Source organism: Labeo rohita, chromosome 18 (assembly GCF_022985175.1).
Source record: "Labeo rohita strain BAU-BD-2019 chromosome 18, IGBB_LRoh.1.0, whole genome shotgun sequence".
Taxonomy (NCBI): domain Eukaryota; kingdom Metazoa; phylum Chordata; class Actinopteri; order Cypriniformes; family Cyprinidae; genus Labeo; species Labeo rohita.
The window spans coordinates 29312810-29339228 of record NC_066886.1 but is presented as its reverse complement, the minus strand read 5'-3'; the positions used below and the strand labels follow the sequence as shown (position 1 = coordinate 29339228).

The window sequence follows — 26419 nt, the reverse complement described above, 5'->3', positions numbered from 1 at the left end:
GTGTCTCTGTGAACTTGAGTGCAAAACTTTGAAACTTCGTGTATAGGCCTTACAGACATGAAAAATATATCTATAGAGCATGAAATGTCTACTTTCAAATGAACCAATTAAATAGAAAACAAATATTCTCTGATTATGTAATCCGTATCAAACGTGCACACAGGAGCATCACTACCGCGGAGATGACGAGTCAGTATCGCTGACTTCATCTCTTAAGCTGAAAACAATGAAAGCGCTAGTTTATCAATAAATTATTAAAACATTACTGCAGTCTCCTTGCTGTTTTCCCCAGACACAGTTATAATTATTATATCTGCCGGTGCGCTGTGGCAAGATTTATGTGTGCTTGAATGCTTATTAGGCTATGTACGCAATATTATTTATGTGGTCTATTAATAAACGTGCGACTAATAGTCAACTAATGTTTAAAATGAACGACTACTAGTCGACCAGAAAAATCTTTAGTTGAGGGCAGCCCTAGTATGTATGCAGATAAAGGTTAAATTGTATGTATGCAGACTAACGTAAAGGTTAAATTGGGGGATTAGTATAAAGTAGTTAATTTTATTTTTTTATTTTTTTGACAATATAAAAAATCAAGCAGTTCAGATTTGCTATATATTGTATATCACTTACTGCCAGTGTACTGTATTTATCCGGGTAAGGTTGAATGTTCTTATAGTAGTTGTATAATGTGGTGATGTGCCTGTCTGATGGGCTGTTTGGAATGGCTGATCTGTTACCCTCAATCCCCCATGGTCTGCTGCTTGCCAGCTGAACTCCGACTCTCTTCCTCTGCTACTTCTCCTGCCTGGAGACTGTGTGACGGATCACACTGGGCCAGATCCTTGGAACTGTGGGATTTACTGCTGACTAAGGACTCGTTTGACAAGCTGAGTGGGTGGAGGAAAGAAAACGAAGGGAAAAATATATTGTTAAATATTCAGTAAGGTCAGTTGCTTTGCTGTGTGTGAGAGAGAGACAGAGATACAGGGTGACACAAACATATGAGGATCTGAGACTTCCTGTCAGCCAGTATGACATGTTTGTTTGGTCAGTTATGATGGTCATGCAAACACAAAATCAGCAAATAATTTAAAAAATCAGTTGCCCTGCTCACGCTGTGCTTGTTTTTCATTGTAATTGTATTTATGGATGCATTAGCAGCATTTTCCTGTTAATGGAACATTACCTGATAATTCATTCCTGTTGTCTTTTTTCCCCTGAGAGGTGTGATGTGTGCTCAAAAACGGGCTGTTAGTAAAAGCTGTGGCTGTGTTCATCAACTGCCTCCACACCTTGTGTACATATATATGGATATTGGATCTACATTATAAAACAGACCCTCCATCTCTGTCTCAAATGCAGTAGAAGAGTGTGGCTATATTTAGAAATGAAATACTAGAAGTGTATACTAGCAGGTATACTGCATACTGCCTACTGTCTGTGAATCCAGGGTCCCAGCGGGCTGCAGGAATCATGGACATGGCCTAATAGGATTATGAAACTAAAAAGGCAATGATTTAATGTTAGTTCAAAGTCAAAATGATGCACTGTTGTGCGTTCTACAGGCATGCAGTTTCAGAGTAGTTTGCAATCAGCAAATACTGCATATTTATGCCGATTGCTTGTGATCTACTGTTGATGAATAATGACAATATTTACTTTATGGTGTTTAAATTGTAATATGTTATAGATGGAATTAAGAGTGCTGTCTTTTTCAATGAGCAGCTGGAGGTAGTAAAGCACAGACACTTCAAAATAAGAGTCCAAAACCTGGAGAGCTGCCTCACTGTCTGCTGGCAAATTCGGCAGCTGTCTTTCAAAACAACATCTTAAATGAACCAAGCTAACAAAATCATAGGTAACAAATCTGGAAAGATATAAATAGACAAACAGTCATCCAGATCCACACTCAAAGGGATAGTTTACACAAAAATTAAAATTCTGTCATTAATTACTCACCCTTATGTCGTTCCAAACCCGTTGTTCATCTTCGGAACTTAAATTAAGATATTTTTGATGAAACACAAGGGCTTTTGGACTCTCCATAGACAACAACATAACTACCATGTTTAAGACCCAGAAAGGTAGTAAGGAACTCTTTAAAATAGGCCATGTGACATCCGTGGTTCAACCGTAATGTTATAAAGCTACAAGGATACTTTTTGCGTGCAGCTCAAAAAAAGCTCTTAGATTTCATCAAAAATATCTTAATTTGTGTTCTGAAGATGAATGAGTGTCTTACGTGTTTGGAACAACATGAGGGCGAGTAATTAGTGACAGAATTTTCATTTATGGGTGAACTATCCCTTCAAGTGAAGTGCATTGATTTTGACTGAGTTTTGAGTATCTGAGATTTGAATTTATACTCTACAAGCATAAAAACACACAAATAATGGGTGAAATAGTTTGTTTGAATAATTGTTATCTGCTGATGCTAATTGGTACAGAATGAATTTATAAAAGACATTTCTGTTTTCCACTGTCTGATGCTGATGTGAAGTTGTCTTGTCTGTGAAGGACACATTTGTTCCTGCCTGAGACTTTCACCAAAATGCAGCATTTTTGAAAATAATCTGAATGTAGATTTGGAAAGTAGCCCATATGTAGTGCATTCTTTGCACAATATGCATAGTTAATAATCTAAAAATAGGACTGGTTTGGTTGTAAACAATTAGGATGTGTAGTAGTACTTGAGAGGCCAGATGTCTGTTTCAACTACAGATCCTCAAACAGTTCAACCAACTTCTTAAGCAGGTTATATAGCAGGTTAAAACATTAATGCAGTATATGCTGATGTGTGTGTAGCGCTATTCATTCCTTGTTCTAAATTATTCCGTTTCTATTTTGCCTAACCCTTTGGGAACGGTGCTGGAGGTGTGTTTTGGATGGAGAAGAAATTTGTATTTTGGGTCTGTTCTGTATGTTTATATGTTTTCCTTTGAAGCCGTCTGTCTGGTTGCTGAAATATGGAGGGGTTTTATCTACCTCCAGGGATTTAGATGCTCCTGCTACTTCAGTGAGCCTTAGTCCACTGGGATTTTCATCGTCTAAATCGGATTCATTCACAAAGTCCCTTGTCCTACAGATTTCCTTTCATTTAAAGCTGCAAAACAGTCAATAAGGCAACCTGAGTGTCAGATACCCATGTTATCTGTTGTATGACTATTAGAATTCAGAATAACACAGCGGATACTGACCTTTACATTCATAGACACACCTCAGCTGTCACCATTTTATGCCTTAACGGCACAGTGAACTTTACTCAACCTCCCAGCACTGTGCAGCCATTTGAGTTTTAGTACTGTGTCATAAAACTGCATCGACTCAGGGTGGACGATGGCGCCTTTTGGTTTTTTAATCCTTATGGGCCAAATCAATGTCTTTTGTTACTGCTCCTTATCGGTTCGGGGCAGAAGTCGACATGCGGCGTGAAGGTTTTGGAGGGCGTTTACTGCCCTGCCTACGGTCTGAATGAATGTGAGGCAAGAGGTGTGTGTTGGAGAGGGTGGGGGGTTCTCCATTAAAAGAGCAATAAAACTCAATAATCGTCCCATCGGAGTGCAGTATGGCCACAGGCTAAACACAGACAGGCGGCGTAATTAACTCTAAGCAGCCTTCACAACTGCATAGATCTCTTTAAATAGAGGAGCTAATGGCTATTGGGCGCTGATCTGATTTTGCCATTGGGACCTGATGGAATTGCGCTCGGGAGTTATAGGAGAATTTGAAAGCTGTGGGAAGGCAGAGAAAGTGTGAGAGGAGCAATTATGATTTCTGCAGGATTGGGACTAAAATGCTGACAATGAACTGAGCAGATTTTAGCTTGCATCTGGCTTCGAATTGTGAGAGAAACCAACCTTCATCACTGTAACTCACAGTGATGTGGAGTGAGAGGCGGGATAGACAGAGTGGAAGCTGAGAGATGCCAATTAGGTTTTTATTACGGCCGTTTATGCATGATGTAATTATTTTGGTTCATTTTACGTCTCTGCACAAAGTTCATTTAGCAGAGATTTCTTTCATGCATGAAGGAAAGAACTTTTTGCTGATAGATGTGTTTTGGAGCACTAAATATAGTTTATGGCCTCTCAAAGCTGGTTATTTTCTGGTTAGATATGGTCATCAGTTGGTTTTCCAAAACATGGCTACCAGTTTAAGTTAGTTTTATGAGCAGGGGAATGACTGACAAGATCTCTGTAGATCTTGCTTAGACTGCATGAGATAAACTAGATGCCAAATGGAGCCTTCTTGAGAAAAAGACACCAGTAATCTTTCATACATCATTTCTAGAGTGTCAGAAGTGAAATGCGAAAACTTACTATTAAATTATTCAGAATTTATATCCTTGTTAATTTTATACCACACTTAAAAAAGGTGTAGGTGTAGGTGTAGATTTACTTTAAGACTATTTTTGTTTAGAAATTGCTATTAAATTTCACAATAATAATAATAAATAAATGATCTAAAACATACACCAGTAATTCTTTCTTTACAGTATAATTATTTTTTTCTTTTCACAGTTTACTCTACACTTCATGTATGCCGTATGTTTTACGTATGTGTCTGTAGAAACATTTTAGACAAAGTTTAAAATGTTTCATCCCCTAAAAGACAAACCTAAATAAATAAAATGTTCCATTGGATAAAGTCTAATATTCAAATTTTGCTAACACTTTATTTAGACATTATGCTGAGAATGCTAAACTGCAATTAGCAGTCAATGAATTATTAGTAGACTGCTTAATATTTGCTACTTTTTGTTTTGTTTTGTTTTTTTGATGGTCTTCCAACATACATTCTACTGAAGTAACTTTAAAAGTATGTAAACTTATTCTAATACAGTGGGTGGAAAAATTATTTGATCCCCTGCTGATTTTGTACGTTTGCCCACTGAAAAAGAAATGATCAGTCTGTAATTTTAATGGTAGATTTATTTTAAGAGTGAGAGACAGAATAACAACAAAAAATCCAGAAAAACACAATTTAAAAAAGTTATAAATTGATTTGCATTTTAATAAGTTAAATAAGTATTTGATCCCCTATCAGTCAGTAAGATTTCTGGCTCCCAAGTGTCTTTTATACAAGTAATGAGCTGAGATTAGGAGCACTCTCTTAAAGGGAGTGCTCCTAATCTCTGCTTGTTACCTGTATAAAAGACACCTGTCCACAGAATCAAGCAATCAATCAGATTCCAAACTCTCCACCATGGCCAAGATCAAAGAGTTGTCCAAGGATGTCAGGGACAAGATTGTAGACCTACACAAGGCTGGAAGGGGCTACAAGACCATTGCCAAGCACCTTGGTGAGAAGGTGACAACAGTTTGTGTGATTATTAGCAAATGGAAGAAACATAGAACAACTGTCAGTTTTCCTCAGTCTGAGGCTCCATGCAAGATCTTACCACGTGGAGTTTTAATGATCATAGGAACGAGAACTGAGTTTAAGTGTTGTGGTCAGATGAGACCAAAATTGCACTCTTTGGTATCAACTCAACTCACCATGTTTGGAGGAGGAGGAATGCTGCCTATGACCCCAAGAACACCATCACCACCGTCAAACATAGAGGTGGAAACATTATGCTTTGGGGGTGTTTTTTCTGCTAACGGGACAGGAGAACTGCACCACATCAAAGGGACGATAGACGGGGCCATGTACAGTCAAATCTTGGGTGAGAACCGCCTTCTCTCATTAAAAACGGGTCGTAGATGGGTATCCCAGCATGACAATGACCCAAAACACATGGCCAAGGCAACAAAGGAGTGGCTCAAGAAGAAGCACATTAAGGTCCTGGAGTGGCCTAGTCAGTCTCCAGACTTTAATCCCATAGAAAATCTGTGGAGGCAACTGAAGGTTTGAGTTGCCAAACATCAGCCTCTAAACCTTAATGACTTGGAGAGGATCTGCAAAGAGGAGTGGGATAAAATCCCTCCTGAGATGTGTGCAAACCTGGTGGCTAACTACAGGAAACGTCTAAACTCTGAGATTGCCAACAAGGGTTTTACCACCAAGTACTAAGTCGTGTTTGTGAAGGGGTCAAATACTTATTTCACTAATTAAAATGCAAATCAATTCAACTCAACTTTTTTGAAATGTGTTTTTCTGGATTTTTTTTTATTTTTTATTTTGTCTCTCACTGTTCAAGTAAACCTACCATTAAAATTATAGATTGATATTTTTGTTGGCAGTGAGCAAACGTATAAAATCAGCAGGGGATCAAATAATTTTCCCCCATGGTAACCCTGATATGAACCTCAAACTAACACTCTTCTAATACATTAATGAGAATTAGTTGACATTTAGTTGCAAAGGTACTTACTGTTAGTAAAATGCGGTTTATCAAAATAAAGTGTAACCTAACTCAATGTGAACGTCATTAGGTATGTGTACATGCACTAATTGTTGTCATTCGGAAAGAATCCAATCTGATTTCAGATTTTCAGTGTTCCTTTTATGTACCCTAAACATTGTAATCCGATTTAAATATTTGTTTACATGTGCACTACGTGTATTCCAAACAAAACTTTAGCACATGATCTGGCCCCAGTCGCTGTGTCCAGAACCAGAGAGGTTTTCTGTGATAATGTCACTAGAGCTTCCATAAGCTGAGAAACTGTGTTTGTGTGTGTGTGTGTGTGTGTGTGTGTGTGTGTGTATATATAACTAGAGCTTCCATAAGCTGAGAAACTGTGTTTGTGTGTGTGTGTGTGTGTGTGTGTGTGTGTGTACAGTATATATAATCTATATATATATATATATATATATATATATCAGAAGAGCTTATTTATTCAAATAAATAAGTCTCCAAAAATGGTTCAGTCTCCACTGATCATTTTATAAGATGGTGAGACATAAATAAACAAAATGTATGTAAACATGCATCACAGCACTGTGTATGTATGCTAAGTATTTTTAAAATGTGATACAAAAAAAAAAAAGTGTTTTTCCTGTTGATTGGATTATTTCAGGTCTACATCACCCATTTCAAATTAATTGACATTTCATTAGCAATTTTTTTGAGTGCACATAAACATTGCATCTCCTTTTATTCCACCATCAACTGTGTAAAAGAGAGCTGGCCTCTGTTACAATGCAATGCAGATCACATTTTTATTTCCTAAATGCCAGTTTTGATATTCTATAGTGCTAATACAATTCATATTTTCCAATTTGTAAAATGCACCAACATTCAATAAGTAATTACATTTATTAATAAGAATAATCACAACACTTATTCATCCACCTAAATCAATAGAAACCACTGATCAGAGATCATTAATGATCAGGATCGTTAGCTCAGCTCTAGGCTGTCTATAGTTGCCAGGCAACTGAGCGCATTGATATAAAATTCAATTGATTTATAGTCACAGATGTGTGTATATAGGCTATTTTATTATGTCTTTGAACGTGCCTCATGCAATCAGATTTTACAGCTCAGATATCTTTTCTATTATCAAAGCATAGTGAGGTGTTGTAGGCCAGATTTCAGGTGAAATCAGGATTAAAAATTGTTCTTAATTACAGAAAATCAATATTTTCTAGACTGTTCCTGAGAGCGGAGTTTCACACAGGGCAATGTCACCTTCGCCTGATTGCGATGTTGTTTCAAAAGGGAAATATGGGAGATGGCTCATATTCATTCCACTTCAAACATATTCAGATACGTTCAGTGACAGTATTCCATAATAAGTGCACGAAAGTCTTGACAAAATGGCAGAAAACTGCTGCTTACCCTCAAGCTCAGTTGTACCTTTTGCGCTACTGATCTTCATTGTTTCCTCAGTATTTGTCATGCCTGCGGGATATAGTCATGACAGGCATTTCAGGACTGGTGCAGACTGCTATTTTGGCACATCTCTTCATTGAGTTTGCTCGTGAATCGCATTAGCGCAGTGGGAAGATAAAGCCATGTAATGGTGCATAAAGCGATACAGATACGTTCATTAACCCGAGGGTCGTTCCTGAAAAGAGAACAGCCCGTTATCTAATGATGGTATTGTTCTATTTGAAGGCTGGGGCTGTCGTTTGTTGTTTAGCATTATTCACCGGAGTGTACATCTTTTTTTCTTTCTCCGTGTTTGTGTGTGTTTTTTTTTTTTTTTTTTTTCTTTTCTTTTTCTTTTCAGGCAATTTCCTTCTATCGCAGCTGCAAATAGCAAAGGATAATTCAAAGAGATGTGAAGGGTGTTCAAGCCATGATATGTTATAATTACCTCACATTCATTATTACACATTTATATTCTGAATAACATAGCTCTGAAAAAAATCTTAGCAAGAATCCTTGTGTAAACACAGTGGTATTGAATAGGTAGGCATCGGTAGGCATATTAACCCTTGTGAAAAAGTATGTTTCTTACCAATGTTTCTTAAAGGGGTCATATGATGTTGCTAAAAAGAACATTATTTTGTGTATTTGGTGTAATGCAATGTGTTTACACGGTTTGAGGTTCAAAAAACACATTATTTTCCACATACTGTACATTATTGCTGCTTCTTTCTGCCCCGCCTTTCTGAAACGCCTCGATTTTTACAAAGCTCACTGTTCTGAAAAGCGTGTTAATATGTGTGTGCTCTGATTAGTCAGCTATTCAGTGCGTTGTGATTGGCCAAATACCTTAAGCATGTGACAAAAATGTTACGCCACTTGCCATATTGTGATGCTGTGTCCCAGCACAACAAGATAAAAACAATAAAACCCATTATAAATGAGGCATTTGTTGCATCCGGTGAGGACATAATTACTGATTATAATGATTCATGCTGTCTTATTATGTGTTGCGTCACACTGCGTAAACATAACACCATGTCTGAATTTGTGATCGTAGAAACTACAACTAAGTGCTACCCTACACTGCCCAAAACTTGCGTTTAAACAGTCAGTAGCAAATTCTTTAAAAATGAAAACGTACTTACAGGTTATGAGTCAGACGTGCCAGACTGTCCTTGTAAAGTTGGAATTGCCACACTTTATAGAAACAGCATTTGTGCACAGCTGGCATTGTAGGCTACTCTCCCAGGTTCAGGAAACAGTCCTCCATGTACACTACAAGTGCACATTCAATACAATTACGCAGTTCCCTTAGTTCCCAATCTGTATTGAATATTTATTTATTTGGATGATTTTGATATTGTGATTGGAGCCTACATGGAACAGCATCAGATGTATGCCTGGGATGCCTAAGAAGTGCCAGGGTAGCAGCTTGCTATAGGTTTAGGAACAAAGTCTAAATTCTCCAGTGAGGAAGACCCCTGAGAAATGAAGGAGTTGTTATAGTTCCTGGCTGTTTAGTTAGCTTAGTGGCAGGGCAGTTTATCTGATTAGAGTGTGTTTGCCTGACCTCTGCCTCTCTAATGTATTCTACGCTGAGGTGTCTTGGACTGAGAGCGTGTGTTGGCATAGCTGCATAATACGGAGTAAAGCTCTGTGCTGCACACACACACAGATGTGTGTTTGATTATGAGATGAAGACCTCCTCCCCAGCTGCTGGTGCTTCACTGGCAACTCTTTGATTGACTGAAGATTGTTTTGATGGATAGGAGCAGTTATGGCAGGTCACTAACAGAATCAAGCCTTTTGATTGGATGATTGACTGCTTTGTTCATGCCAATGACTGATGATTTGTTTGACTGGAAATTAGACTCCAGCATACCTGGAAAGGTTCTTCAGAGCAATGCATGACTATACATACTAGAGTATACTATATATGCACTATACATACTGGATTAAATTATATTCCGTATACCCATAGATGTTTTATATACACATGTGTATAAATGAAAACATAGTAATTAATATAAAATTTATTTAAAAAGTGAATTATGTCTTTGTATCTCAAACTTTAATATTCTCAAGTTTGTTATGTGTGGGATGCTGGTCAGTCAGTCCCAAACACCCAAATGTCTGTGAATGTAGCCTTTGGCAAAGACACGCTACCTCATTTTGGTATCTCCTCAGGGCAATAGACTACCTGTCCCCCCACACTGTGGAGAGATATCGCTTCCCCCAGGCTTTAATGACTCTTCCATTATTTTCCACTCTGGTCTCGTAATGACCCCTTATTATGCTGTTTGGACACAAACTGGAGTGACAGCACTGCAATTAAGAGTCACAGAGGACTTTGAATAACCCTGCAGACCACCTCAACTTGCTGTGCACAAGCTTTACAGGCCAAAAACTGTCACGTCCCTCCCCCAAAAGCATGTTCTGTGATCAGAATCCTGGAATTTTGGCTGGAGTTTTAAGACTCATGTGATGTGTGTTTCACAGACCTACATTCAGAATTTCAGGTGTTCAGTTTATATGCATTCCTGAATTGAAGGTCGTTCATCTGTTATTTATATATTTTTATACTGAAGCATTTGGTGTCTCAATATGGCACATCAGTCAGTGCTGTAACTCTTGTGAAAAAGAATTTGAATTATCATGTAAATAATATTCTTTAAATATATATATATATATTTAAGTGTGAATTTATTATGCTGATTTCAGCTCATGTATTATAGTTAGTGCTGTTGTGTGATTAATCATGATTAATCACATCCAAAATAAGTTTTTGTTTACATAATATGTGTGTATACTGTGTATATTTATGATGTATGTATAAATACACACACATACAGTATAATAAATAAATAAATATTAACCCTCATGATGTGTTCTAGTCCTTTTGACGAGGAGCATTTTCTTTCAACCAAAAATGCTAGTTAACCCATTAATGTTATCAAATTAGATTTTCCCAACTTTGCTCACACAGAGCATAACACGTTCCCCCCAAAATATTTATAATTTTTGTATTTCTTGGTCATTAAAAGGCTCAGTGATCTGAATTTATGCACCTCAGTTTTGAAGTGAAAAGGCATTAATTATGAATATTTTTCGATATAATTAAAAAAGAAAAAAAAAAAAAAAAAAAAAAAGAGACAAAACTTGTGCTAACTGAAAGAAAACAAGTTGACAATGAGGCTGACGCCTAATCAGTTCCTAAAAAAAACACAAAAACATATTTTGAAGCACCAAACAACACTGAACCTCACTGGCTTTCAGTGTATGAACAAAAACATCCTTCAAAATATATTTTCTGTTTTAATTAGCTTAATCAGTGAGACTTCCTTGGTCAGCCTGCTTCAACAAAATGAGAATACAGGTCAGCTGTCCAAGCTTTGCTGGTAAATAGCTTTGCTAGGTTAGGCAATACCAAACCAGCTCTAACCAGCCTAGACGAGCATTCCTACAGTTAATTATAATTTTTTTTTCCCTACAAGTTGTCTTTCTCCCCTCTATATAGAGTCTCTATATAGAGTCTATGGCCTGCGCACTGATCACACTTTCTCAGCTGGAGCTCTGAGATGTGCTATCCTCAGTTCAACAGGCTCTTATTGTAGGTAGGAGGACACAATATGTCTCTGCATAGAGAGAAACAGTAAGAGATAAAGCACGTTTAATTTACAGCCAAACAAACCTGTGAGTCAGAGCTATGTGCTGAAAGGACAACTCCCGCAGAGCACAGATGCTGTAGCAACTCATGATTTGTTCACCGCACGTTCCTGGGTTTGACCTTTCTTTGAGTCGTCCTCAATCAATATCAATAATCTTACTTGTTAAATTTCACCCAAACAGACTGAGGTGCATTAAAAGAGCATTTTTAAGTGGTGGAAACATATCTCTTGATACCTTTTTAAGGTTTCAAAAGATACATCTTTCAAGTGTACCGTAGGTGTGTGCGGGAGTGAGTACACTGACTTCACCTTTGCACCCGAGTTACATTGTAGCCTCACTTTATGTAATATTTTAAGTACAACAGAGGCTACATATTTAATGTGGCATGTAAGGTTGAAAATCAGTCTAACAGTGTTTATTACCTTCTGTTACAGGTTTCAGAAAGGGTGAAAGTAAAGAGATTACTCAGTCTGGGTCAGCAAACACGTCTCCTCTGCATCATAGGACGCATTCCAGGACGCATTCTGGTGAGTCATCAGTGGAGGTTTATTTTTTATTATCTGAAAATTTATTCTGAAGGCCTTTCCCATAGTTTGTTTCGATGATAACTAGTAAAGCATCATGCTGTGTGCAAGTCATGCGTTGAGAGGCTTGTAGCTAATGACCCCATTAGCTGCTGACCTATTTGCTGACCAGATTACTGGACAATTTGCATGACTATGTAGGCGTGAAAATGAACAAGATGAGTGGAAACTGATCTGTGCATCTAAATAAAATAGGGTGCCAATGGTAGGTGTATTAAAAAAAAAAAAAAAGTTTTTTATCATCAAATATATAGTTTTAATATATAATTTAGATGTTTTTCCTTGCTTAATTGAGACCATTCAGTCCAGGACTGTCATTGTGTCAGTTACAGAAATGCAAGATGAGCCAGGCTCTCTCTCTGTCTGGGAAATAACACCAGGAAAAAAAGAAGGATGGACACATTGTGCTTATTACCAACATTTTTTATGTTTTGGTGGCTTACTATGAATAATCTTTTCAGCCCAAACTCATGAAAAATAAGTTCCAGAGGCAATATTTTTGCAGAAATTATATCATGTTGCTTCTCGCATCTTTAGTGGAGGCTCGCATCTTTAGTGAGTGATGGTAAAAAGCGTGTTCAGTTTTCGGCGAAACAGATAAACATGACCGTGCCAGCATTTTATTACATTGGTTCATGGTCATATCGCTGCAGTTTGGAATAAAATGCCTGTTTAGTGGCACTAAAGGGTTAATGCCCTAATGCATTTGAAACCGTGAGCTAAAAATGCATTTGTTCAAGCAACCATGTCATTTTGCCTTGCTTTAAGATGGTTTGGCTCTTTTGTCAAACCATGTTTCGCAGGATTTGTACCCAAGACTTACGTCGCAAGTGCAATGCTTTACCAGGTGCGCTACAGAGCAAGTTTACTATGTTGGATAAGACACAAATACAGAGCTGGTTATGCACGCACTTCAAAGTGTATTAGTTTACAAAACATGGTAAATAAATAAGTGTTTTGAGGTGATAACAGAAACTGCACAGTATAATTCTGTATTAATTGATAATCTGCCCCTTTAAACATAATCTGTGAAAAGGAACGAAAGTTGGTGTTTCATTTTAGCTGGAAATTTCTTTTGACTAATGAAGTTTTTTGGAAGAAATGCAAGATTGGGAGATTTTCTTCACAGGCTGAGTCATTTTATTTTGATCTTACAAGTTGCCGGTCAGCGAATTTTTTGGAATTTTTCCTTTCTAGGCTCAAATATGTTTACTGTGCTTACTATGTAGTATATGTTTAAGGTTTAGTGTCCGCACATCTTACTTAGCAGCCCTGTTGTGATGCAGTCTGCAAAGCTTTCATGTGGAGGTCAAAGTGGCATATGATGACTGTGTTGAAAGATGCATTGAAGCTCTGACATGAGTCATGCGCAAGGGCATTAAGACCTACAAATGAAGATTTAAAAAACAATACCATGTGAGTACGTCAAATGTTAAATAAAGCCACAGCTTATTTGCTCAGAATCAAGCTCATCATCGTCCTTCCTTAAGTGGTTGTCAGGGAAACAAATCACTGCAATACTAAAGTCCTAAACAACTCACTTAAATGTTATGTTTTGCCATCTAAAGGACAGAGATGCACACTTTTATACTTTTATATCCATAAACAAACAATCCGTGCAACTGGAACATTTAAGAGGGTGCATTAGCCGAGCTCATGAAATATTGATTGTTGTGCATTATTTCGTTTTATCTGTGATAATGGCTTTTGGGTGATTTGCTATCAAGGCTCTGTAGAGGATCTGATAGGTCTCCATTCAAGCTGTAGCATAATGTGGAATGGAGTTCATGTTACATCCGCTTTCAGGAAGAAGTGGATATTGAAATGTTTAGTGCTGATGTATTCAAAGTGGCTGACACTTCATCTGTTGCAAATTTGGTGTCTGTTCCATCAAACAGAACACAGTAATTCTCTTTTTGTGCTGGAACGAGGTTCATGCTGGTGGTTTCTGGAGTGTGTAGGCAGGTTGCTAGAGAATTAGCGTGTGTGGAGGTTGTGCAGACCACAACCCACAGGCTGCCCTTGGCTTTGTGGAGGCTGACAAACAATAAATGCTCCAGGGAGGGGGCAGAGAACCCTGCTGATAAATGCAGCTTAGACCGGCATGGATTTCCATGCTGGTCCAGGCTGGTCTGTGTGGGTTAGTGCTGGTAATGGAAGATCAACCCCTGAGCAACACAAATTTTGCTTGGTAACCAAAAAGACCTCCAGAAAGGACATGTTTCCCCAGAAAGACCATGCTGTTTACCTGTACTGTAAAACTTAGCTGGTGAAGTTGGTTTTTCTGATGAAACTAGTTTCTTTCCAGAAGTCTTGCTGGTTCCCAGAGGAGAGTGCACAGAGCGAACAGAGTGCAGTCGTTTTTCATGTAAGTATTAACTTTATCTCAAGTTTATATCTCAGAAATAAGAACTGACACAACTTAGGGATAATATTTAAAATAGAGACGATAATTACATACTGTAAGCTATCAAATTTTGTTGATAGCACAACGCAGATGATTTATGGTAAAAACTTACTTTTGATGTTTTTTTTTCCCTGCCATACTTTTTCTGGATTTAGTTTTAAATAAAATTTTAGTAATCAAAAACATGCATTAATTGAAATCATGAAACGTCATGCAACTTAACAACAATTTATTTAAAGTTTAACAAACTTGCATTTTAGGCTCCTATGATATTTGGGCTGTTGCTTTTAAAAATCGCTTGAAGGTGGATATGCGAGCAGGTCAGAAAGTATTTGCATTTGTGCAACTTGAGTTTGAAAGAGTACAAAGATGATGCAACTTTATGCTGTCCTGAGGAAAATGTCAGAAGACTCTGAGCTCTTCTTTATTTAAGTATCAACTTTATTTCAGGTTCAACCTTAAAATTCCTTAGAATAAATGAAAATAGACACAACTCAGACAGCTTTTACTTAAAGTAAGAGTATAAAGCTATAAAATTAGCATAGCTCAGATCATTTGGTGAAGACTTTGGTGAGAAACATTGTGGAGTTCAATCTCTGAGGAGAAACGTATGAGATTATTGAGGGGTTTTTCATTTGCCCTCAATTTATTTTTCAATTCTGTCTAGTAGTAATCATGAAGATAGTTAAGAAGCTTAGTGGAAACATTAGCTCATAATTTCCTTGATGTCCTATTCAAACCTTACTTCGTCCTGCTCTGACCTTTCACCTTTCACCATGTGTGAGTCAGCAGACCCTCTTGCACTCCCACAAGGTGTACTTCACATATAAGAAAAGGCCCTCCATAAAATGGTCCAAATAAATCATGTTCTCAGAGCCCTTAGGGTTCAAAACAGGATATGCTCTTTTGGGGTGTTTTATAGCCATTTTTAGTTGTTAAAGGAACTTTTATCCCAGTCTCCCACCGGTACACCCTGTGCTGATACCTGGTGATGTTCTCTTTCAACGCCAAATTGGATTGCTTAGGCCTTCGGCGGCAAAAGTCGGATAAGCGTGGCAGATGCAAGCTGTAAAGACTGTCCCAGGGCCGTGCTGGTGTGGAGCAGAGCTGTCTCTGACAGAATGAGAGATTGCAGTAGCTAGTTCAGATGAGCCTACTGGAGATCACTTTGTTTTGAAGGGCGGTGAAGAGGAGGGGAACGCACTGTGATTCATGCTCCCCTAATGGAAAGCTCTCAGTGCCCTGGAGTACACACTTCAGTACAACACACTCCCACTTTTCATCCAACTGAGAAGGTAGGGGAATAGGGAAAAAAATAATGGTGCATTTCCTCAGATGCAGGCCTTATCAGCACTACGTGATCTTTTGACATTCTGTTAACTCTACCTTTTGAAAACAAACAGTGGCCTGCAAGGCTGCTGCTGTCATCCTTTATCATAATTTGATGAAATTCATCACCGTTGGCCTAAAATGCAGCTCTGATCAAATTATAGAAATTCAAACAAAGTGTCTTATGCAAATGACTTCGGTTTGATAAAAAAAGAGACAGAAGTAGATCCTTTTTAGCCGTACCAGGTCAATTAATGGAGTTTTCAGCCATGTCTTAGTGGAAGGAGTGTTTCCTCCTCTTTCACTCACATAATTGAAGAACAAACTCCTTGAAGAATTTGACTGACATGTGATTTCTTGAACTCGGCTCTTTGCAGGTCTGAAAGCCTTTCACAAGAATTGTGGCTAATAAGTGAATGCTTCAAATGGATTCGGACTCCTTTAAAGTGAACTGAACTCGGGTGATAGTCTGAGTCAAGTTTGGCTAGTTAGCTTTGGAAGTCTGGAAGATGCCATGACTAATTTTGCAGTTAAAAGAAATGCATATTGCTGTTATATTAAAATGATTAATATTATTATTAAGAAGAATTTATATTAGTTTGATTTTAGTTTTGTTCATTTTATAGTTATAATAGTAAAAACATTAATAAAAAAATGTATTAATAATAATTTTAAATCCAGTAGGGCTAATAAAAATATTTTTAAAAATGATAGAGAGTTTTGGTCCACTAAGTTAGGTTCTTTTAAAGAACACTGTAGTGTCTCGTTTTTAGTACTGCTATATCTTTGTCCTTGTGTATGATTTTATTTTTATCATTAGAAAACATGTCACGCCCAGTAATGTATCCTCAAACACGAGATGGCATCCAAAAGAGCTTTCATATCTGGAGTTCCTGATAGTGCTAACTGGCTCCTGTGAGATCCAGTAAAATCCTTCAACGTCTGAGCGGGAGTGTGTGTGTGTGCGTGCTATTGATGTGTAGTGGTGAAAGCGAGTTAGAGATGCTGTTTGTAAATGAGAGATGACAGTGTGAGACATGACAGCTCCCTCTCGGTTTTATCCGATTCGTATTTTTTATGTGCAAACAGGCTCATGAATAATGCAAAGGCAGGTTAAATGATGTCACAGATGCAGAATAAGCTCAGTGTTTGTTATTGATATGCATGTGCTGCTTCCGTGAACGTGGGTGTGTTTACTGTGAGGGGAAGTGAGTGCATGAAGCCTCCTGCTATTTTGTGGGCTATGAAACTGGGAGACATGCACGCCATGCACGGTTGGATAGCGAGATCGAGAAGATTTAAAGAGAGGAGTTAGTCTCAGCAGCCAGGGAAGTGGCGTCCCGGTAGATAGATAGTTAGTGAACCCAAAATCTGGGCGAAAGCAATATTGGCAGCTTCCGTTCCCCCGCTCACAATCTGCTGTCTGTTTACCAAGTTGAAGGCCAGGCTGCCTGCGCAAACTCCCAGGTTCAAAGACTGTTGTTATGTCGAATGGCTTCAGCTTTTCTTTGTGGAGAGTGAATGCATAAGAATATAGATTAAGGTCTTCTCAGGGTGAGATGGAAAGTCCTCTGACCTTCGAGACTGCCGACTCATTCTTATACAATAGACTTTTTAAACAGCTTGTGAATGTGTCTATCGACTTTCGTTGTGAAGCCCATGTAGCCTGATTGGATCTTGCTCCGCACCATCTGGGACCAGAACAAAAGATATTCTGCGTAAGTGGTCGTGATTAATTCTCAGAAGGTCACAGCAGATGTCCAGCAGAGCTATAGCCCTGGATCTGAGGTGTTAGCACTGCAGACCTTTCAAAAGCCTTCACAGCCACAGTCATATTATGTGTTCAGGTGCTGGTAGTTTGAATCGCTTTCCCAGGCTGCTGTTGAGAACACATCAGCAGTCTGATTTAGATTTTTCCTATCAGAAATTGCATGACTGTGGGAGCCCAGCCAGGGACCAGTGGACATGAAGTCAGGAGATGAACCTTTCTAAATATGACAGATGGAGATGGTACGTTTGCATTTGTTATCAGTCTTTCAATCCTCAGTCATTGGAAAAACATGCCTCTACCTATGTTTTTGCAAAACTCTATGCATATAGAAACCTCTGTGTTTTAACTGTTATGCAGTATGGGACGCTATTGCAAATCTTCTGAAATAATACAGGTTTTTTAGATCAGTGGTTCCCAACCACGTTCCTGGAGGGCCCCCAACACTGCACATTTTGCATCTCTCACACCCATTTTAGGGCTTGCAGTCTCTACTAATGAGCTGATGATCTGAATCAGGTGTGTTTGATTAAAGGAGAAGTCCACTTCCAGAACAACAATTTACAAATAATGTACTCACCCCCTTGTCATCCAAGATGTTCATGTCTTTCTTTCTTCAGTCTTAAAGAAATTATGTTTTTTGAGGAAAACATTTCAGGATTTTTCTCCATATAATGGTAAGAGTTTGAAACAGTTTAAATGCGGCTTCAAACGATCCCAAATGTGGTTGTAAACGATCCCAGCCGAGGAAGAAGGGTCTTATCTAGCGAAACGATTGGTTATTTTCATAAAAATAATACAATTTATACTTTTAATGTCAAACGCTCGTCTTGTCTTACTTTCCCTGAACGCTGTGTATTCTAGCTCAAGACAGTTAGGGTATGTCGAAAAACTCAGACCGTATTTTCTTCCTCAACTTCAAAATACTCCTATATCGCTGTTTTACACTTTTTATTAAGGGTGTTTGATCTTCTTTGCACGTTCACTTTGCAAAGACTGGGTCGGAACTTCTGCAGCTATGTAGGATGATTTTGAAATGATTTTTGAAATTGAGGGAGAAAATACGGTCAGAGTTTTTCGACATACCCTAACTGTCTTGAGCCAGAATACACAGAGTTCAGGGAGAGAAAGGCAAGAGCATTTGACATTAAAAAGCATTATAATATTTTATATTTTATTATTTTTATGAAAATAACCGATCGTTTTACTAGATAAGACCCTTCTTCCTCAGCTGGGATTGTTCACAAACGCATTTGGGATCGTTTGAAGCCGCATTTAAACTGCATTTTGGAAGTTCAAACTCGGGGCACCATATCAGTCCATTATATGGAGAAAAATCCTGAAATGTTTTCCTCAAAAAACATAATTTCTTCACGACTGAAGAAAGAAAGACATGAACATCTTGGATGACTCTCTTTCCCACCTCGCTTCCTGTCTAAATACTGTCCTATCAAATAAAGGCAAAAATGCCAAAAAATAAAAAACAAAAGCCAGCGCAAGAGCGAGTTTTCTCTTTTCTCGACATTCAAAGTGTTGCAGCTGTTGTTATAGCAACAAAAGACGCCCTCAGCTGCAACACTGCCAGAATTTTTTTTTTTTTACTAAAAAAGCGTCCTTGTCAACTTTTTCTTGTCAAAAAAGACGCCAAGTGTGAACATAGCCTTAATCATCATTCTGAATCTGATCCAGATGTATCTTTGACAACAATGCTATTTTCTCAGCTTTTTGTTCAAAGTGTTCCTTTTTTAATGAAACTTACCCACATTCAATTGGAGATAAAAAGAATGCATTAAGCTAGAATAAAACTGTTTGTTTTGTTTAAAAGCAGAGGCCCCTTTCTTTGTTTGATATACGTTATGTTCAAATATTCATACAGCAAAATCTGAACGTTTCGTAAAAATGATAAAAAATGCTGGTGCTGGCTAGCACCTTTGTTAAAAAAATGCTGGAAGGGAAAGAGTTAATATGAAATGCCATTGGCTCTTGTTTGCATTTAGCGTCTTGCTAAACAAGTTTTTTTTTTTAATATGATATGTGTAGGAGCGAGATTCAGCCATTAAAACCTTACAATTTACTCTTCGCATAAAGATTTTAGAAGACCTGGAATGCAACATGACTTGTTTGTAATACTTTTATACTTTTTTTTTATGGTCAGGTTTTGCAATAAATATCTGTCACTGTAGTTTTATTTGCATGTTGCGTGTTTTATATTGTTCAGAAGTAGGTAGGTTTGGGCTAGGGGTGGGGTTAGGTGCTCCAAAATATCTATGAAAGTATAAATTTATATAAAATGACTTATATTTTTACAAATGCATGCAAACCATTAAATTTGACGCATAATGCGAACATCTAAAAGCAATGGAGGACCCTGAATGTCCAAAAATAAGGTACCCTGAGCATCAGAAAGTGACGCCAAGGGGTCATGACCATGTATCAGTGTGTGATGAGTTGGGAGTGAGAATGTGTTGATTTGTAAACTAGCACATTTTATGTTTGCATCGCATAAGCTTTTCCATATTTTTTTTTCTGATGTAGTAAACTTGCTCAAAAGCTCACCTAGTATAGCACTGTACTTGATGTGAAGCGATAGAAGTCACAAAAAAGACCTCAAAGACTTTAAAAAGGAAGCTAAAATGAAATATTTCCATCAGCAAATGTGTTTTATCTCATGTTTAGGGTCAGGTTTAGTGCTGATGAACGCAAAAGAGCAACAACCTTTTAGCACCTTTTAGCAGACATTTAATATATGAACTGCCATGATACATACAACAACCAACATAAAAAATTGGCAGATTCAAGTTCATCTGTCATTTAACACCATTGACTGGACATTGAAAGTGTTGTGAAACATGCAAGAAGCAACATAATATAATTTTGCAGAAATATTAGCAAAGGCACATTTATCCATGGAGGCTGAGCTGGATTTTTGATCACATTTCATTTCCGAACTTCCACCATACATACAAAAGTTAACCTAATAAAACATTGTCAGATTCACATTATTCATTCTGGATAAAACTGAACATGCTTTTAGTGCCACTCACTGTAAATGTGAAAGAAGCAATGTAATTTCATTTTGCAGAAGTGTCACCACAGGCATGGTGTTTTAATGTGACTGGATTGTAATTATTGATACCAAAATGCGGTCCCACTTTATATTAGGTGGCCTTAAATACTGTGTACGCTTACGAAGCCGCAATCTATTCCGGTTGCCGCGTCGGAGCTGTAACGCGCCACAGACGTGCGCAGTGTGTGGTAAGAGATTCATCATACAGTGTAGATATCTTCACTTATAACACAAGTGTTTTTTAAAATGCATAAATTTGCACTAGAATAGGCTAGGCTAATCAGTGATGATGTTCTTTGATAATGTTAGGCTGCTTTTAGCCTCATGCTGGAGCTGGTTTCAGGCAATGAAAATAATTAATGTAAATAATTAAATACATTAGCATGATATTATCATGTATTGGTGATCTCGCAGGCTGAGGATAGGACCCAACACTACTGTAGCATATTATTTACTCACCCTCCATACATTCTAGGTGTATATGACTTCCTTCTTTCAGACGAATGCAATTAGAGTTATATTAAAATTTATCCTGTCACTCCCAAGCTTTAGAACGGCATAGACGGGTGTTTCTCCTCATCAGTCCAAAACAAGTCCAATAATATGCATCCATCCATAATAAAAAGTGCTTCACATGGCTCCGGGGGGTTAATAAAGGCCTCCTGTAGCGAATCGATGCGTTTTTGTAAGAAAAATATCCATATTTAAAATGTAAGAATCACTTTATTCTAGCTTGCGCTAACAGTTGTACACAGAACTTGCTTCTTTGACAAGGGCGTGGCAGTACTGAAATACCGTCTAAGCTGTTCGCCAACTGCAACGTAGTGGGACAGCTAACCAATCACAACACATTTCGCTTTTCAGAAGGCGGGCCTTCATTAAACCTGGAACTAATCGAGCCATATGTGCCAGGCTGGGAGAAACGTATTGTAATAATCTAAATTATGTTAAAAAATAATGTGTTTTTTGAACCACCAAGCATGAAAGCATGTTCTAGTACACCCCCAAAACAAAATCAAGACTTTGTAAAAGAGCATAATAGGACCCCTTTAAAATATAAATACAATTTAAAAATATGTATGTACACATTAAGTGCATTGTATCAAATGATTGATTTAATTTGAAGAACAGAGTAGTTAAGGCCACCTAATATGAAGTGGGACCCAAGATGCTTCTGACCTTTTTATCTACCAGCAATAAAGATTAAAGGTCACATGTAGCTAATGAAAGGGGTGTTGAGCTAATGGATGGCTTCACCACAGAAATTCCTTACACGCTCAATACCCCTCAGCTACATATGACCTTTAACCCTTTATTTGTTGGGCGTGAGAAGCTCTGAAGAATCACGGTGCCAATAACTAATAACAACTATCTCCATCTGTCATATTGAGCGCATGCTCAGCATTTTCATCTCCATGCCTGGCAGGGTTCCCACGGTCATGGGAACAATGGGGAAATGAGGGAATTTTAAAATGACTTGGAAACTGTAAAGCAGCTCTAAAAGGCAGTAGTGTTGTTATTCAGCTCAATTCAGTTCAGTGTGGATTCCGCTTAATTCAATAAAAGTGTCAATGTTATGTTAAAATAATATTGATTGATTGATTGCTATCTAGCAAATAATTTTTAAACATCCATATCCAGTAATCATCACTGAATAATTTCATGGAAAATTCTTGGAAGTTCATTATGTGGGAACCCTGCACTGGCCAATCCGCTGCTAAGATCTCATGACACCTCCCCCCTCACCATGGCAACAAGTTTGGTAACTATGGTCAACCTTTCAAAAAGCATCCTTCTTAATTAGAGTGATTAGCACAATTAGCAAGAGACATAGGCATAAAGAGGACATTCTTTTCTGTATAATGAAGCTGTTTGCTTAATGCGATGGTTAGTCTCGTTTAAGAGTTTAATAAGACTCTGGCGTGGACGTGTGGGTGTATAGCGAATTGATTAAGTTCACTCAGCGGAGGTAAGATGCTGTCTGTGTTATTTTAGTCATGTCTGAGGTCTCAGATGCAGTCGCCGTTCAGGATGCAAGCAGCTGACGCCGCGATTGGGTGAAAGTCTATTTAGAAAAGCTGTCTGGAGCTGGAGATTGGAGTGACCGCAGACCGAAAAGAGACAGCGCTTAGTAGAGTTTGCTAACCCGCAAGCCAAGCTCTCCTGCTTCTTATCCTGGACTTGTCAGGACTAAATAAATTGTCACTTTTCTATCAGCTTTATGTGTGTGTGTGTGTGCTTGCGTGTGTCAGTATTGATTATTTTCGCTCGACACATCATGGTCCTCAAGCAATATTCCGTTCCCGTCGGCTATTGAGAGTCCAGGCGAAGCACAATGGCGTGTGTTTTGGAGGCTTTTTGACCTCTTGACCCTTGCAAATCCTCGGTGGTGGGCTAGGTGTAATATGTCTTGTTGTTTTGTCATGTGAAAGCCCCCCTGTCCTGACGGCCCTCACAAGTTTGTTCACACTCAGGCAGGAGGATTAGAGAGTGTTTTTACTGCAGGTTGGCACTGTTAACATCATTTCCTACATGACTCCATGACTCACAAAATGTGCTGGTATGTGTATTCTGGCGAGAGAGGAAGACTGATGAACAGAATGTAAGTGAAATGGTGAGAAAATTCATACGGCTAGTGTCAAACACAGTGTTTTAGTGGATATAGTAGCGGACAACAGAGGAAACTCTCCAGATGATTCAGTGTTTATCCCTCGCACAATGACTAAACCGGAGATTAGTCCTTAAATGCTAAGCTCTGGGTTTCTACAGCTATTATTTTTCAGTGAATTCGTCACAGAGATTGTGATATTGTGTTCACGAGGATTATAAATACGCAGCTGTCGCAGCCATAAACACATATGCGCCAACGCGTTGGGTGGTGCTGCTCATGTGAGCTATGCAAGTTCAGCTTGTGTCGTTTCATGATTTATAATAATATAATGCTTTATTTCCTCCAGAATGTTCTGTTTATTCCTTACTATCTGTGAAAAGAGAAATCATATTTTGAACACTTAAAATGAAGCCTGTTATGTTTAATGGTACATTTATTTTTCTAATAATTTACTCATGAGAATTGGAGGTGTAAATACGCTACTGTAATGAAAATCATTTTTAAAAACTGTGGAAAAGTTGGCACCGGTAGCCTCGTGGTTAGTGCACCTACATATACAGTGCAGCTGTGTCGGGGGCGACCCGAGTTCGATTCCCGTCTTGAGGTCTTATGCCGATCCCACCCCCTTCTCTCTACCCACTACTTTCTTGTCATCTCTCCACTGTCCTGTCTGAATAATAAAGGAACAAAAAGACCAAAAATATAACTTAAAAAAAAAAAAAAAAAAAAAAAACACAGTAGAAAAAGCAAATGCTTTTGCATTGTTATATTATTTTCATGACAGTTAACCATACTAAACCTAGGCATTATTAAATCAATTAAACATTTTTTCCCAAATTTCATGTTTTCCATTTAAATTGATCTGGGTTCTGTTTTAGTTTAATGCATTTTAATAATAAAAAGTCTAATAAATTGAATTCATAAAACATTAACAATTTAAGTTATTAAACATGTTTTATCTTTTCATAAATTCTTTATATTTTTCTAGATTCTGTTTTATGGTTTAATAAAAATGTATTATCAGAAATGGTAATCAAATGAATGCCTAAAACTTAATTTAATTAAGTAAATGTAATTTAATTTTTAAATGTAACTGAATTGTTTAAAATGTAATAAAATTAAAATAAAAAATATTAATAATTTATTATTATTATTTTTTATAAAACAAAAAGCTGCACAATACAGGTTTATTGTAGGAGTTATCAGGAAGGAACACCACAAACGCCAACGTGTTTGTCATCAGCAGAAGTTTTAAATTAAAACGGACAAAAAATGTATGATGATGTCTGATATTCCTTAATAATAATTGTGTTTTAACAAATTGTATTATGATTTTAAGTATTAAATTGTATTGTCATAAAAAGTTCTGTCATAATTACTGAACTTTTAATTTATCAGGTTGTAGAATGATTGTGGAATATTTGAAATTATATTTATTATATTTATTTATATTTGTATTTTTAGTTATATAAGTAAAACATTTATATAATGTTTATTTATTTATATAAATAAAAAATAGTATCTAATGATCATTGAAAAAATTACAAATAAAATCTGTGAAGAAAAGAAATTTTTTGAACGTGAGTTTCACTGTTAAGTGTTTTTTTTTTTCTTTTTTTGCAGTTCATTAGTACTTATAAAGCACCTATTCTGTATGACCATATTCTACATCCCTAATCCTACCCAATACCTGAATTTAACAACTACCTTAATAAGTATTAATAAGCAGCAAATTAGAAGTTTACTGAGATAAAAGGCATAGTTAATGCTTTGTTAATAGCGAGAACTGGACCTGAGCATGACCAAGCATTTTTTTTCCATTAGGTTCAATCAGTGTATTTACAAAAAAAAAAAAAAAAAATGTCTAAAAGGCCACTGTGCATGTTGAAGTGATTCATCTGTCACAGCTATATATTGCTATAGTGTGTGTGTGCAGTGGCTTAAACAGTTGTTAGAGAAACCCAATGCTCCCCATTCTATTCTACCACACCCCTCCTCCTCATGCACAGGACTCCCCTTGGAGTGATAGATTAGTCCCATCTCCCTCTATGGTGTCTTGGTTTACTGTCACACCTTCCAGTTCCACCCCCAGGCTTCTCCAGTGACCTTTACCTCCTTAATGAGGAGAAAACATGAGGTGTTAACTTATCAAACATTCATTTAACTGTCATCTTATCCTCAGGACAACTGAGGCAGGGCAACACTGGTGCAGCTTTACTGGGAGGAAGAATGACCATCTCTAGGCAATCTCACAATAACCAAATATTGGTGAATAAATAAATAATAATGTATGGTACGACGTGATTTCTCAGTTGCAGTTAGATTGGATTGTTTGCTTGACTGGGTTAATAGCATTGGCTAATAATTTTGACTATATTACTATATGTTTTGATGAATAATTAGGAGGTGTCAGCTACAGTGTTGTAACTTGGTGCAAGATTGACACTAACCATTCAAAATGCAACCAGTGATTGGCAGACAATTCACATGATATGTGCAATGTTTGCTTTGCATTAACAGCTCCAACTTCACACATAAGTGATTTTAACACATTGTTTTGCCTCTCTAACAATGTCTTTTAAAGTACAAAACAAGAGACGTTAAAAACTATCAAACTTTATGGTAACACTTTATTTTAAGGTGGCAGGTATACACACATGTACATTACATGTGCTTACTATCTCTATTTTAATTTGATTTTGTTACATTCCTTATTAATGGATTTTTAAAGGAGAAGTTCACTTCCAGAACTTCCAAAATTCAGTTTAAATGGGGCTTCAAACGATCCCAAATGTGGTTGTAAACAATGCCAGCCAAGGAAGAAGGGTTTTATCTAGCAAAACTATTGTTGATTTTACTAATATATATATATAAAATATATAATAACTTATCGTTTCGCTAGATAAGACCCTTCTTCCTCAGCTGGGATCATTTACAACCGCATTTGGGATCGTTTGAAGCCACATTTAAACTGCATTTTGGAAGTTCAAACTCGGGGCACCATACCAGTCCATTATATGAAGAAAAATCCTGAAATGTTTTCATTCAAAAACATAATTTTTTTATGACTGAAGAAAGAAAGACATGAACATCTTGAATGACAAGGGGGTGAGTACATCATCTGTAAATTGTTGTTCTGTAAAATGGACTTCTCCTTTAAATAATTGATTTTAAATTAAATGTTTATTATTATTAAAATAAATATTATTATGC

The 26419-nt window shown here is 37.3% G+C and overlaps 1 protein-coding gene across 11 annotated transcripts in view; it reads left to right on the top strand.

Annotated features, from left to right (window-relative positions):
• Positions 1–26419, top strand: part of large2 (LARGE xylosyl- and glucuronyltransferase 2) — a 132940-nt gene that overhangs the window by 65968 nt on the left and 40553 nt on the right. For 10 of the 11 annotated variants that reach the window (XM_051134865.1, XM_051134863.1, XM_051134864.1 and 7 more), the window contains one exon: positions 11875–11967. The exons of the other annotated variant lie outside the window; for it this stretch is intronic. The gene's annotated coding sequence lies outside the window, so the exon portion shown is untranslated. The remainder of the gene's footprint in view (positions 1–11874; positions 11968–26419) is intronic. 11 annotated transcript variants of the gene reach the window in all.